This window comes from Delphinapterus leucas, chromosome 1 (genome assembly GCF_059928025.1).
Source record: "Delphinapterus leucas isolate spDelLeu-1000000601 "Yukka" chromosome 1, BTC_Dleu_Yukka2, whole genome shotgun sequence".
Taxonomy (NCBI): Eukaryota; Metazoa; Chordata; class Mammalia; order Artiodactyla; family Monodontidae; genus Delphinapterus; species Delphinapterus leucas.
Window position 1 is genome coordinate 68,459,211 of NC_143129.1, and position 15,266 is coordinate 68,474,476.

Here is a 15,266-nt window from a genome sequence, read left to right on the forward strand (position 1 = left end):
GAAATAACTACTGCAGAGCAGAATAAAGAAAAAAGAATGAAAAGAACTGAGGACAGTCTCAGAGACCTCTGGGACAACATTAAACGCACCAATATTCGAATTATAGGGGTTCCAGAAGAACAAGAGAAAAAGAAAGGGACTAAGAAAATATTTGAAGAGATTATAGTTGAAAACTTCCCTAATATGGGAAAGGAAATAGTTAATCAAGTCCAGGAAGCACAGAGAGTCCCATACAGGATAAATCCAAGGAGAAACATGCCAAGACACATATTAATCAAACTGTCAAAAACTAAATACACAGAAAGCATATTAAAAGCAGCAAGGGAAAAACAACAAACAACGCACAAGGGAATCCCCATAAGGTTAACAGCTGATCTTTCAGCAGAAACTCTGCAAGCCAGAAGGGACTGGCAGGACATATTTAAAGTGATCAAGGAGAAGAACCTGCAACCAAGATTACTCTACCCAGCAAGTATCTCATTCAGATTTGATGGAGAAATTAAAACCTTTACAGACAAGCAAAAGCTGAGAGAGTTCAGCACCACCAAACCAGTTTTACAACAACTGCTAAAGGAACTTCTCTAGGCAAGAAACACAAGAGAAGGAAAAGACTTACAATAACGAACCCAAAACAATTAAGAAAATGGGAATAGGAACATACATATCGATAATTACCTTAAATGTAAATGGACTAAATGCTCCCACCAAAAGACACAGATTGGCTGAATGGATACAAAAACAAGACCCATATATATGCTGTCTACAAGAGACCCACTTCAGACCTAGAGACACATACAGACTGAAAGTAAGGGGATGGAAAAAGATATTTCATGCAAATGGAAACCAAAAGAAAGCTGGAGTAGCAATTCTCATATTAGAAAAAATAGACTTTAAAATAAAGACTATTAAAAGAGACAAAGAAGGAACTACATAATGATCAAAGGATCGATCCAACAAGAAGATATAACACTTGTAAATATCTATGCACCCAACACAGGAGCACCTCAATACATAAGGCAAATACTAACAGCCATAAAAGGGGAAATGGACAGTAACACATTCATAGTAGGGGACTTTAACACCCCACTTTCACCAATGGACAGATCATCCAAAATGAAAATAAATAAGGAAACACAAGCTTTAAATGATAAATTAAACAAGATGGACTTAATTGATATTTATAGGACACTCCATCCAAAAATAACAGAATACACATTTTTCTAAAGTGCTCATGGAACATTCTCCAGGATAGATCATATCTTGGGTCACAAATCAAGCCTTGGTAAATTTAAGAATATTGAAATTGTATCAAGTATCTTTTCTGACCACAACGCTATGAGACTAGATATCAATTACAGGAAAAGATCTGTAAAAAATACAAACACATGGAGGCTAAACAATACACTATTTTATAATGAAGTGATCACTGAAGAAATCAAAGAGGAAATCAAAAAATACCTAGAAACAAATGACAATGGAGACACGACGACCCAAAACCTATGGGATGCAGCAAAAGCAGTTCTAAGAGGGAAGTTTATAGCAATACAATCCTACCTTAAGAAACAGAAAACATCTCGAATAAACCACATAACCTTGCACCTAAAGCAATTAGAGAAGAACAAAAAAAACCCCAAAGTTAACAGAAGGAAAGAAATCATTATAATCAGATCAGAAATAAATGAAAAAGAAATGAAGGAAACAATAGCAAAGATCAATAAAACTAAAAGCTGGTTCTTTGAGAAGATAAACAAAATAGATAAACCATTAGCCAGACTCATCAAGAAAAAAAGGGAGAAGACTCAAATCAATAGAATTAGAAATGAAAAAGGAGAAGTAACAACTGACACGGAAGAAATACAAAAGATAATGCGAGATTACTATAAACAACTTTATGCCAATAAAATGGACAACCTGGAAGAAATGGACAAATTCTTAGAAAGGTATTACCTTCCAAGACTAAACCAGAAACAAATAGAAACTATGAACAGACCACTCACAAGCACTGAAATTGAAACTGTGATTAAAAAGCTTCCAACAAACAAAAGCCCAGGACCAGATGGCTTCACAGGCGAATTCTATCAAACATTTAGAGAAGAGATAACACCTATCCTGCTCAAACTCTTCCAAAATATAGCAGAGGGAGGAACACTCCTAAATTCATTCTATGAGGCCACCATCACCTTGATACCAAAACCAGACAAGGATGTCACAAAGAAAACGACAGGCCAATATCACTGATGAATATATATGCAAAAATCCTCAACAAAATGCTAGCAAACAGAATCCAACAGCACATTACAAGGATCATACGCCATGATCAAGTGAGGTTTCTTCCAGGAATGCAAGGATTCTTCAATATAAGCAAAACAATAAATGTGATAAACCATATTAACAAATTAAAGGAGAAAAACCATACGATCATCTCAATAAATGCAGAAAAAGCTTTCGACAAAATTCAACACCCATTTATGATAAAAAAAAACCTGCAAAAAGTAGGCATAGAGGGAACTTTCCTCAACATAATAAAGGCCACATATGACAAATCCACAGCCAACATCATCCTCAATGGTGAAAAACTGAAAGCATTTCCACTACTATCAGGAACAAGACAAGGTTGCCCACTCTCACCACTCTTATTCAACATAGTTTTGGAAGTTTTAGCCACAGCATTCAGAGAAGAAAAGGAAATAAAAGGCATCCAAACCGGAAAAGAAGAAGTAAAGCTGTCACTGTTTGCAGATGACATGATAGTATACATAGAGAATCCTAAGATGGTACCAGAAAACTAGTAGAGCTAATCAATGAATTTGGTGAAGTAGCAGGATACAAAATATATGCACAGAAATCTCTAGCATTCCTATACACTAATGATGAAAAATCTGAACGTGAAATCAAGAAAACACTCCCATTTACCATGGCAACAAAAAGAATAAAATATCTAGGAATAAACCTACCTAAGGAGACAAAACACCTGTATGTAGATAATTATAACACACTGATGAAAGAAATTAAAGATGATATAAATAGATGGAGAGATATACCATATTCTTGGATTGGAAAAATCAACATTGTGAAAATGACTCTACTACCGAAAGCAATCTACAGATTCAATGCAATCCCTATCAAACTACCACTGGCATTTTTCACAGAACTAGAACGAAAAATTTCACAATTTGTATGGAAACACAAAAGACCCCGAATAGCCAAAGTAATCTTGAGAACAAAAAACGGAGCTGGACGAATCAGGCTCCCTGACTTCAGACTATACTACAAAGTTAGAGTAATCAAGAGAGTATGGTACTGGCACAAAAACAGAAACACAGATCAATGGAACAGGATAGAAAGCCCAGAGATAAAGCCACGCACATATGGTCACCTCATCTTTGATAAAGGAGGCAGGAATGTACAGTGGAGAAAGGACAGCCTCTTCAATAAGTGGTGCGGGGAAAACTGGACAGGTACGTGTAAAAGTATGAGATTAGATCACTCCCTAACACCATACACAAAAATAAGCTCAAAATGGATTCAAGACCTAAATGTAAGGCCAGAAACTATCAAACTCTCAGAGGAAAACATAGGCAGAACACTCTATGACATAAATCACAGCAAGATCCTTTTTGCCCCACCTCCTAGAGAAATGGAAATAAAAACAAAAATAAACAAATGGGACCTAATGAAACTTCAAAGCTTTTGCACAGCAAAGGAAACCATCAACAAGACCAAAAGACAACCCTCAGAGTGGGAGAAAATATTTGCAAATGAAGCAACTGACAAAGGATTAATCTCCAGAATTTACAAGCAGCTCATGCAGCTCAATAACAAAAAAACAAACAACCTAATCCAAAAATGGGCAGAAGACCTAAGTAGACATTTCTCCAAAGAAGATATACAGACTGCCAACAAAGACATGAAAGAACGCTCAACATCATTAATCATTAGGGAAATGCAAATCAAAACTACAATGAGATATCACCTCACACCAGTCAGAATGCCCATCATCAAAAAATCTAGAAACAATAAATCCTGGAGAGGGTGTGGAGAAAAGGGAACACCATTGCACTGCTGGTGGGAATGTGAATTGGTACAGCCACTGTGGAGAACAGTATGGAGGTTCCTTAAAAAACTACAAATAGAACTACCATATGACCCAGCAATCCCACTACTGGGCATATACCCTGAGAAAACCATAATTCAAAAAGGGTCATGTACCGAAATGTTCATTGCAGCTCTATTTACAATAGCCAGGACGTGGAAGCAACCTAAGTGTCCATCAACAGATGAGTGGATAAAGAAGACGTGGCACATATATACAATGGAGTATTACTCAGCCATAAAAAGAAACGAAATTGAGTAATTTGTAGTGAGGTGTACGGAAGTAGAGTCTGTCATAGAGCGTGAAGTAAGTCAGAAAGAGAAAGACAAATACCATATGCTAACACATATATATGGAATTTAAGAAAACAAAAATGTCATGAAGAACCTAGGGGTAAGACAGGAATAAAGACACAGACCTACTGGAGAACGGACTTGAGGATGTGGGGAGGGGGAAGGGTGAGCTGTGACAAAGTGAGAGAGAGGCATGGACATATATACACTACCAAACGTAAGGTAGATAGCTAGTGGGAAGCAGCCGCATAGCACAGGGAGATCAGCTCGGTGCTTTGAGACCGCCTGGAGGGGTGGGATAGGGAGGGTGGGAGGGAGGGAGACGTAAGAGGGAAGAGATATGGCAACATATGTATATGTATAACTGATTCACTTTGTTGTAGAGCAGAAACTAACACACCATTGTAAAGCAATTATACCCCAATAAAGATGTTAAAAAAAAAAAATCTTCCAACAAACAAAAGCCCAGGACCAGACGGCTTCACAGGCGAATTCTATCATACATTTAGAGAAGAGCTAACACCTATCCTTCTCAAACTCTTCCAAAATATAGCAGAGGGAGGAACACTCCCAAACTCATTCTACGAGGCCAACACCACCTCGATACCAAAACCAGACAAGGATGTCACAAACAAAGAAAACTACAGGCCAATATCACTGATGAACATAGATGCAAAAAACCTCAACAAAATACTAGCAAACAGAATCCAACAGCACATTAAAAGGATCATACACCATGATCAAGTGAGGTTTCTTCCAGGAATGCAAGGATTCTTCAATATACGCAGAAGAATTAATGTGATAAACCATACTAACAAATTGAAGGAGAAAAACCATATGATCATCTCAATAGATGCAGAGAAAGCTTTCGACCAAATTCAACACCCATTTATGATAAAAACCCTGCAGAAAGTAGGCATAGAGGGAACTTTCCTCAACATTGTAAAGGCCATATATGACAAACCCACAGCCAACATCGTCCTCAATGGTGAAAAACTGAAAGCATTTCCACTAAGATCAGGAACAAGACAAGGTTGCCCACTCTCACCACTCTTATTCAACATAGTTTTGGAAGTTTTAGCCACAGCAATCAGAGAAGAAAAGGAAATAAAAGGCATCCAAACCGGAAAAGAAGTAAAGCTGTCACTGTTTGCAGATGACATGATACTATACATAGAGAATCCTAAAGATGCTACCAGAAAACTACTAGAGCTAATCAATGAATTTGGTAAAGTAGCAGGATACAAAATTAATGCACAGAAATCTCTGGCATTCCTATACACTAATGATGAAAAATCTGAACGTGAAATCAAGAAAACACTCCCATTTACCATGGCAACAAAAAGAATAAAATATCTAAGAATAAACCTACTTAAGGAGACAGAAGACCTGCATGCAGGAAATTATAAGACACTGATGAAAGAAATTAAAGATGATACAAATAGATGGAGAGATATACCATGTTTTTGGATTGGAAGAATCAACATTGTGAAAATGACTCTACTACCGAAAGCAATCTACAGATTCAATGCAATCCCTATCAAACTACCGTTGGTATTTTTCACAGAACTAGAGCGAAAAGTTTCACAATTTATATGGAAACACAAAAGACCCCGAATAGCCAAAGCAATCTTGAGAACGAAAAACGGAGCTGGACGAATCAGGCTCCCTGACTTCAGACTATACTACAAAGCTACAGTAATCAAGACAGTATGGTACTGGCACAAAAACAGAAACACAGATCAATGGAACAGGATAGAAAGCCCAGAGATAAACCCACGCACATATGGTCACCTCATCCTTGATAAAGGAGGCAGGAATGTACAGTGGAGAAAGGACAGCCTCTTCAATAAGCGGTGCTGGGGAAACTGGACAGGTACATGTAAAAGTATGAGATTAGATCACTCCCTAACACCATACACAAAAATAAGCTCAAAATGGATTCAAGACCTAAATGTAAGGCCAGAAACTATCAAACTCTCAGAGGAAAACATAGGCAGAACACTCTATGACATAAATCACAGCAAGATCCTTTTTGACCCACCTCCTAGAGTAATGGAAATAAAAACAAAAGTAAACAAATGGGACCTAATGAAACTTCAAAGCTTTTGCACAGCAAAGGAAACCATCAACAAGACCAAAAGACAACCCTCAGAGTGGGAGAAAATATTTGCAAATGAAGCAACTGACAAAGGATTAATCTCCAGAATTTACAAGCAGCTCATGCAGCTCAATAACAAAAAACTAACAACCCAATCCAAAAATGGGCAGAAGACCTAAATAGACATTTCTCCAAAGAAGATATACAGACTGCCAACAAAGACATGAAAGAACGCTCAACATCATTAATCATTAGGGAAATGCAAATCAAAACTACAATGAGATATCACCTCACACCAGTCAGAATGCCCATCATCAAAAAATCTAGAAACAATAAATCCTGGAGAGGGTGTGGAGAAAAGGGAACACTCCTGCACTGCTGGTGGGAATGTGAATTGGTACAGCCACTGTGGAGAACAGTATGGAGGTTCCTTAAAAAACTACAAATAGAACTACCACATGACCCAGCAATCCCACTACTGGGCATATACCCTGAGAAAACCATAATTCAAAAAGGGTCATGTACCAAAATGTTCATTGCAGCTTTATTTACAATAGCCAGGACGTGGAAGCAACCTAAGTGTCCATCAACAGATGAGTGGATAAAGAAGATGTGGCACATATATACAATGGAGTATTACTGAGCCATAAAAAGAAATGAAACTGAGTTATTTGTTGTGAGGTGGATGGAAGTAGAGTCTGTCATAGAGCATCAAGTAAGTCAGAAAGAGAAAGACAAATACCGTATGCTAACACATATATATGGAATTTAAGGAAAAAAATGTCATGAAGAACCTAGGGGTAAGACAGGAATAAAGACACAGACCTACTGGAGAACGGACTTGAGGATATGGGGAGGGGGAAGGGTGAGCTGTGACAAAGTGAGAGAGAGGCATGGACATATATACACTAACAAACTTAAGGTAGATAGCTAGTGGGAAGCAGCCACATAGCACAGGGAGATCAGCTTGGTGCTTTGTGACCGCCTGGAGGGGTGGGATAGGGAGGGTGGGAGGGAGGGAGACGTAAGAGGGAAGAGATATGGGAACATATGTATATGTATAACTGGTTCACTTTGTTATAAAGCAGAAAATAACACACCACTGTAAAGCAATTATACTCCAATAAAGATGTTAAAAAAATAGATATTTGTATATGTATAACTGAATCACTTTGCTGTACATCTGAAACTAACTCAACATTTTAAGTCAACTGTACTCCAATAAGAAAACAAAAAAACTAAATCTAAGTCCTTACACGCCCATGTGGAATCAAGTAATTTTAAATTTCCAGTTAGTTTTGCTCCTTGTTCAGAACTTAATCCCCAGAGTACCTACTTCATATACACATGTTCCATTGGAGATCATATTTTAAATGAAAGCAGTTAAAAAACTAACAATGTATCACAATATTAAAACAAACTACAACAACAACAAACCCATTAAAGTCTGACTCCAGGGAAAAACGTCTCCAAATCTAGTTATACTATTAAAAATGACATTATTTGGATGTGTTTTTATTTATACTTATTGGTCCTCTTCCTCCAAATCTTCCCAAAATGAGTGAATTTTCTAGCAAAGGAAGATTCATATTCTAAAAATCTAACGGTTATCAGAACAGCTCTGTACACTCTGTTACACTATTAATATTCGTTATGCAGCCTGAAATATAGCTTCAATTTGAATGATGTCCAACGTTTCTTTTATGAAATTCCACTCCAAAGTAGTAACATAAGGTTGTAAGTGAATATGTCTGCTAAGTTCGCAACTTACTCCCAAAGTTTCACCACCACCTCATTCACTAAAATAATGTGCAGCATAAAGGCCTTTTTTACACGCTTTTCCTCTTGATTTCCAAAGGGCTCAGTGATCTCTTTTCCTCTTATTTCACGGTTAAGTTTCTTCTCCTTTTCAAGGATAACCGTGCCTTTCCCTTTCTCAGGAACCACTGTCATCCGACAGTTACAGATGCTCTTTGCTCTAATCAAACTGACTCACTGTTTTTTTCTTAAACGGTCTCTATGCTTTCATTCCCGAGCCACTGTTTTGGCCATTTTCTTCTCTTGGAAAGGTCCTTCCTTCAACCCAAATCTCTGCTCACAGGGACAGAGGAGATGCTCAATAAATATTCGTTGATTAAATAAAAGCTGCCTTGTTTCAGTCAGCAGGTCACAGTGAATTAATCCAAGGACAATTATGACAGGAAGCAACAAGGAGAATGGGGTATCTATAAAGGTTATATACTCTAGCCTTCAAAGTAACATGATAGTCATTAACAGCCTGCTTATTTAAGATTCTGATACTTTTTGTGTAACTGTATTCTATTTCACCAATATAAAACCCACCCATTTCTCCTAGAGCTAGAGACAACATTTATCAAAAATTTATTACAAACTTTAATGTCCTTTAAGTACAAGTTTAAGAGCAGTGTTTGAAAAGAGTCCTATCTGCTTATATTAACTAACAGATTCTAACAATAGTTCCTATTGTCTGCTACAACCAAAACTCCCTTGTAAAATACTATATATTGGAATCTTACAATATTATGAAGCTCAGGAAAAGGTAGACCCATCCTTTCCAAAGCAGTTATTATTAAAGTTCTTAAAGCACTATGTAACAGGTTCTATCTTTAATAAAATCCCATGGCACAGACCTCCAAAAATGTCTTACACAAAAGCTACTCTATTTTTTTTTTTTGGCAGTACATGGGCCTCTCACTGTTGTGGTGTCTCCCGTTGCGGAGCACAGGCTCTGGACGCGCAGGCTCAGTGGCCACGGCTCACGGGCCCAACCGCTCTGCGGCCCAGACCGGGGCATGAACCCATGTCCCCTGCATTGGCAGGTGGACTCTCAACCACTGCGCCACCAGGGAAGGCCCTGCTACTCTACTCTTGTTGCAGCCTATACGTACTCTGAGACTCAACACCATTTCTTCTATTCTAAAACATGATTTTTTCACATTTTAACTGAATGCATTTATTGGACTGCATCATACAATTTAAGGTATTCTACAACTGCTACTGCCTAAACATGTACAAATTTATTATTTTTTAAAGCAGTAGTATGTAGTATTTTATTTTTATTTTTGTTTTTACTGCAGTATAGCTGATTTACAATATTATGTTAGTTTCAGGTATACAGCTTAGTGATTCAGTATTTTTGCAGATTATATTCCATTACAGGTTATTACTAGATAATGGTATAATTCCCTGTGCTATACAGTATATCCTTGTTGTTCATCTATTGCATATATATTAGTTTGTATCTGTTAATCCCATATCCCTAAATTTGTCCCTCCCTCCACCCTCGTCCTTTTGGTAACCACTATTTTGTTTTCTATATCTGTGAATCTGCTTCTGTTCTGCATATATCTTTGAGTATTATTCTGGATAACCAAACAACTGTAATCCTTCAACATTTTAGTCAATAAACCATTGAGAAAGTATTGGTTTGTCTCTGAAACCTTCTACTGGTATCATCTGATAAGATTAAGAAAGAACCAGCATCAAAACTTGCAGAAAAGGTGTCTGTGAGTGGCTCGGGAGAAAATCCGGAGACAAGAGTACAATTCCCTTTTAAGAAATGCCACATCACCACCCTGGATGGCACAGAGACAACAATGTATGAAAACATGGACAATGAATTATTCTGAATGTGAAATTTTAGGAATACTTTAGCCAGTAGCTGAGGCAATGGTACATAAATCCAAATATCCTAACACATCATCCATAAACTTTTAAGCCTAACAAGATTAAACAAAACAAAGTATATACCTGCAGCATAACTAAGAGAAGCATAACTATAAGACTACAAGACTCAATTACCAAAAGAAAATCCTTACTTTCCAATGGAGTCATTTCTCAAGTTCACACCCAAGCCTCTATATAGCTTTATAGAGAGGGTGGAGCCCAGAAAACATGGGGGAAGAGAGAGAAGGGAAATTGAGAGCCCAAGATTAAATTATAACCATTCCCACAATGAGACGGTTGATAAATATTCAGAATCCTGGTAGATCAGAGCACTGGCTACAGGAAACTGACTTAAAAGTGCCTGAAGACTCTAGAAGGCAGCCTGGAAGGCATTGTTTCTGGGCAGCAGAGGGCAAGAGGAAGGGAAGGAGTCCTTTAGAGACTGTGTGAAGGGGGAAAAAAAAGCACAGAGGGGGAAACTTAGGATTCTCCAGGACAAAGAAAGCAGGAAAAAAATGGAAAGACCCACAACGACACTGCCACCACCCTGAAAGCATTCTAAGAAACCATACTTTGCTACACTGACAGAAGAGGAAGCACTTGAACTACAAATCTCAAACCAATGTAAAGGAACAACAGAAAGCCACTGCAAGAGGTAAACAGAAAATGAGAATCACTATAGTTGATAACTCTCCCCATCCCCAACCCCTCAAAAAACCATGAAGGAGACGAAAACTATAAAACAACACTATAACATAACATTCTACATTGTTATTAATATATGACTTAAATATCCTTAAACAAAAATTTTGAAGATACAAAAACATGGCCTGAATAAGAAACTTCAAAACTAAGAACAGAAAGAAGAAAAGAGTTGACAAAACTCAGGAAAGAAATAAAAATCATATAGGAAAAGAACTGAATTACAAACTGCCCAAGGAAGAACAGATTCAAATGAGACGTTAATAAGGGAAGCTGAAGAAAACAGAAAACTACCATGAGAATAAAAGACTAAAGAAAGAAGAAATAAGGGTCAGAAAAACCATAATGAAAGGTAAAGAAGACCAATCATACATAATTGGACATCCTTAAGAAAAATTAAATGGAATAGAATATTAAACTACAATCTAAGAAAAATCTCCAGAAATTAGACCTGATTCTGCATACTAAAAGGGCCTGCCAAACACCTGGGAAGACTGACCTGCAGTAATATACTCAGAGAAACATTCCAGTAAAACTATTAGACTTTAAAGATGAAAAACCATTCTTAAGGTCTCCAGGCAAAAAGAGCAAAATAACTTAAAAGATCAAGAGAATTAAATGAACAAACTTCTAAGAAGCAACATAAAGCAATACAACAATGCAGCTGTACTTTCTAGAAACTCAAGGAAATAAAATGTAAACCAACAGAAAAAATTTTAAACATGCAAGAACAGAGTTACTGCCATTCCCAAGAGCCCTTGATCAATCTACTAGATCAAGATTCAGCAAACTTTTTCTGTAAAGGCATCAAATAACACAGCCACTTATAGCTATAGGAGATATAATGAGACATACACGGAAACAGTAGTAATGAGACTTCACAGCACTCTCAATATAACACAGATCAAGTAAACAAAATATAAAGAGATAAGGCAATTTAAACATAATAATGTAGAGCTTATGGATACTTGTCAAATGTTGCACCCAGATAAACACATATTATTCTCACATACTCACAAAACATTCACAAAAATTGATTATTTAGTTACCAAAAAACTGCAAAACACTAGTAACTTCCATAAGGTAGAAATATTACAAACAATACTTGATCACAATGCAAAGACGCTAGAATTTACTAACAGAAACCAAAAAAGCTTTCCATCTGGACATTTAAAAGCCTCATATTAACTCCTGGGTTAAAGAGAGCTGAAACTACAGAATTTTTTTAAAAAATGACAAAATACTACGTCAACAACTTATGGGATGCACTGCAAGACATGTTTAAGAGAAAATTAACTCTACTAAACACTTACCAACTTAAAGAAAACCCAAAATTAACTAAATAACGAGCCCAAAAATCTAAAAAAAAGAACCACAAAGTACCAAGAATATAAAAGCAGAAATAAATGAGGAAGAGAACAGAAAATTAGCAGATCTAATAAACTGTTGTTTCGAAAAAAAAAAGACAATGCACTACGCTAGCATGATTTAGGGGAAAAAGGTAGAAGCACAAATATTTAAGAAACAATGAGATAAATAACCAGTGAAACAAGGAATTTTAAAAATTATAAAAGACTAGTTTGCAGACTTAATTTTAAACAAATTTGGAAACGTATATAAAATGCATAATTTCCTAAGGAATTACAGATTACCAAAATTGATCCCATTAAAGTTAGAAAGCCTAATCAAATCAATTTTCATAGAAGAAACAGAGAAATTTTTGTGGGAACTGCCCCACAAAAATTCACCAGTCCCAGATAGGCACAATCTGTGTGAGAAAAATTTTAAAACAGACTTGAAAGACCCAAAAGTAGATCTGAACAATGGAAAGACACCTCTTGCCTTTGAACAGAATTCAACATTATATAAAGGTTTCAGTTTTCCAAGTTAATTTATAAAGTTAATGCAATCCAAGGAACTTTATGGAGCTAGACTGAAGAGTGATACTTCTGAATATACTTTGTTTCAACTATGCTAATACATTCCACATTCAAAATATAATAAAACCAACAAATATGGGCAAAACCAAAAATGGAATAAAACAAGCAAACAGACTTAACTATATTTCAAATGAATAATTTAACCACATTGAAGGAGAAAAAAAGAACCAACTCCAATAACTTCTGAACAAAGTATTTTGACTACCTTCAGACTAAAACAACTGAAAGAAGATTCTAAAGTGTTAATATGCCTTTTTTAAAAATAGTGGTATCACTTAATTCTAAAACAACTTAATGCATTTTAGGACTGGACAAACAAAAATGTTGAGCACCAGGTTTTTCCACTCAGAAGGGCAACACAAAAATGGAAAACTGGAAAATTCTATGGTTTTATATTGGAACTGTAGGTTCAGCATGAACTCATGGTGAGATAAAAAGACAGAGGGAGAGAGAGAGGAAGGAGCAAGCAGGTGAGCCTAGCTGCATAAAAATGTTTATGAAAGGTATGTATACACATATATTTACTAGCTCTTTTCACTAAGGGGAACTAGAATCAATGACAGTCTAATAGGAATGAACACCCAGCACCCAGATTCTATCTCCTAAATGCACACTCTTCCACTAAAAGGAATCAAGGCTCCTTGGAGAAATGGCTAATTCAAAGCTGAGGCAGGGAAAAGTACAAGATGAACCTGAAATATATGGAGCTGGAAAGCAAAGAAGCACTCAAAGACTGAGGCAGCAATGTAAACAACAACAACAACAACAAAACCCAAACAAAGAGACCACTGCTTTGAAGGGACTTCCACTGGCCATAAAGGAAACAATCTGAGCATAAAAGTAAGTTAATAAGAGATTATGGCCGACTGAATAAGATATAGGAATACATGAGTCCATACTCATAAATAAATGAAAAAAAGTCAGCAAAGAGGAAAAGCTCCTTACAGTAGAATGCTAACTAATAAATGTAGAAGCAAAAATCAGATTAGAAGGACTTCCCTGGTGGCGCAGTGGTTAAGAATCCACCTGCCAGTGCAGGGGACACGGGTTCGAGCCCTGGTCCGGGAAGATCCCACATGCCGTGGAGCAACTAAGCCTGTACGCCTCAACTACAGAGCCTGCACTCTAGAGCCCGTGAGCTACAACTACTGAGCCCGAGTGCCACAACTACTGAAGCCCACGTGCCTAAAGCCCATGCTCTGCAACAAGAGAAGCCACCCAATGAGAAGCCCGCAAACCACGACGAAGAGTAGCCCCCGCTTGCCGCAACTAGAGAAAGCCCGCGTGCAGCAACAAAGACCTAAGGCAGCCAAAAATAAAAATAAATTTAAAAAAATCAGATTAGAAAGCCATCATTTCACAAAAATAGTAATAATCGACCCAGGCAAAAATCATCAATGGATGCTAAAAGTAGCAGAGTAAAGTTTGAGGAATAGATTATCTACCAAATCTCAAAGAATCTCCCAACAGAATATTAATTATAAGGTAAAAAAGAGTAACTTTTCAATAGAGAAATGTGGCAGACACTATCTTAAGCAAATGATCAAAGCCGTCAGTAATGAGACTGACATCAGATGCCTCCAGATATGACACACTGAGAAGACACATCACTTTTGTGGTACTCCTGCTAAAAATATATAACCTCAATCTAATCATGTGGAAATACAGGCAAACTCAAACTGAGAAACATTTTGCAAAGTAATGGGCCTGTACTCTTCAAAAAGGTCAAGATCATGAAAGTCAAAGACTGAGGAACTATTCCAGATTAAAGGGCCTAAAGAGACATAATAACTAAATGCAACATGTCGTCCTGGCTTGGATCCTAAATTTTTTTTTTTTTTGGCTATAGAAGACATTATTAGAACAACTAGTAAAATATGAATATAGCTTTTAGATTAGACAGTAGTACTGTATCAATGGCAATATCCTGTTTTGATAACTGTATTGTGGCAATATACATGATCTTGTTCTTAGGAACAACACACTGATACTCAGGGGTGAAAAGGCATCATGATAGCAACTTGCTCTCAAGAGGCTGAGAAAAAGAAACAGTGTATGTATATTTAGAGAAAAAGTTATAAATATATAAAAATATTAAGTTAGAGAATCTGAGAATGGTACATACAACTTCCCTGTACTAGAGTCTTGCAACTTTTCTGTAAGCCTAAAATTATTTCAAAGTAAAAAATATACTTTCAATTTATTTCACTTTTTTTTTTTTTTTTTTCTTGTGGTACACGGGCCTCTCACTGTTGTGGCCTCTCCCGTTGCGGAGCACAGGCTCCGGATGCGCAGGCTCAGTGGCCATGGCTCACGGGCCTAGCCACTCTGCAGCATGTGGGATCTTCCCAGACCGGGGCCCGAACCTGTGTCCCCTGCATCAGCAGGCGGACTCTCAACCATTGCGCCACCATGAAAGCCCTATTTCACATCTGTATTTCTTATAACTA

At 37.0% G+C, this 15,266-nt stretch overlaps 1 protein-coding gene across 1 annotated transcript in view; it reads right to left on the minus strand.

Moving 5' to 3' along the window:
* Positions 1-15,266, minus strand: part of MAEL (maelstrom spermatogenic transposon silencer) — a 121,457-nt gene that overhangs the window by 14,569 nt on the left and 91,622 nt on the right. The window lies entirely within an intron of this gene.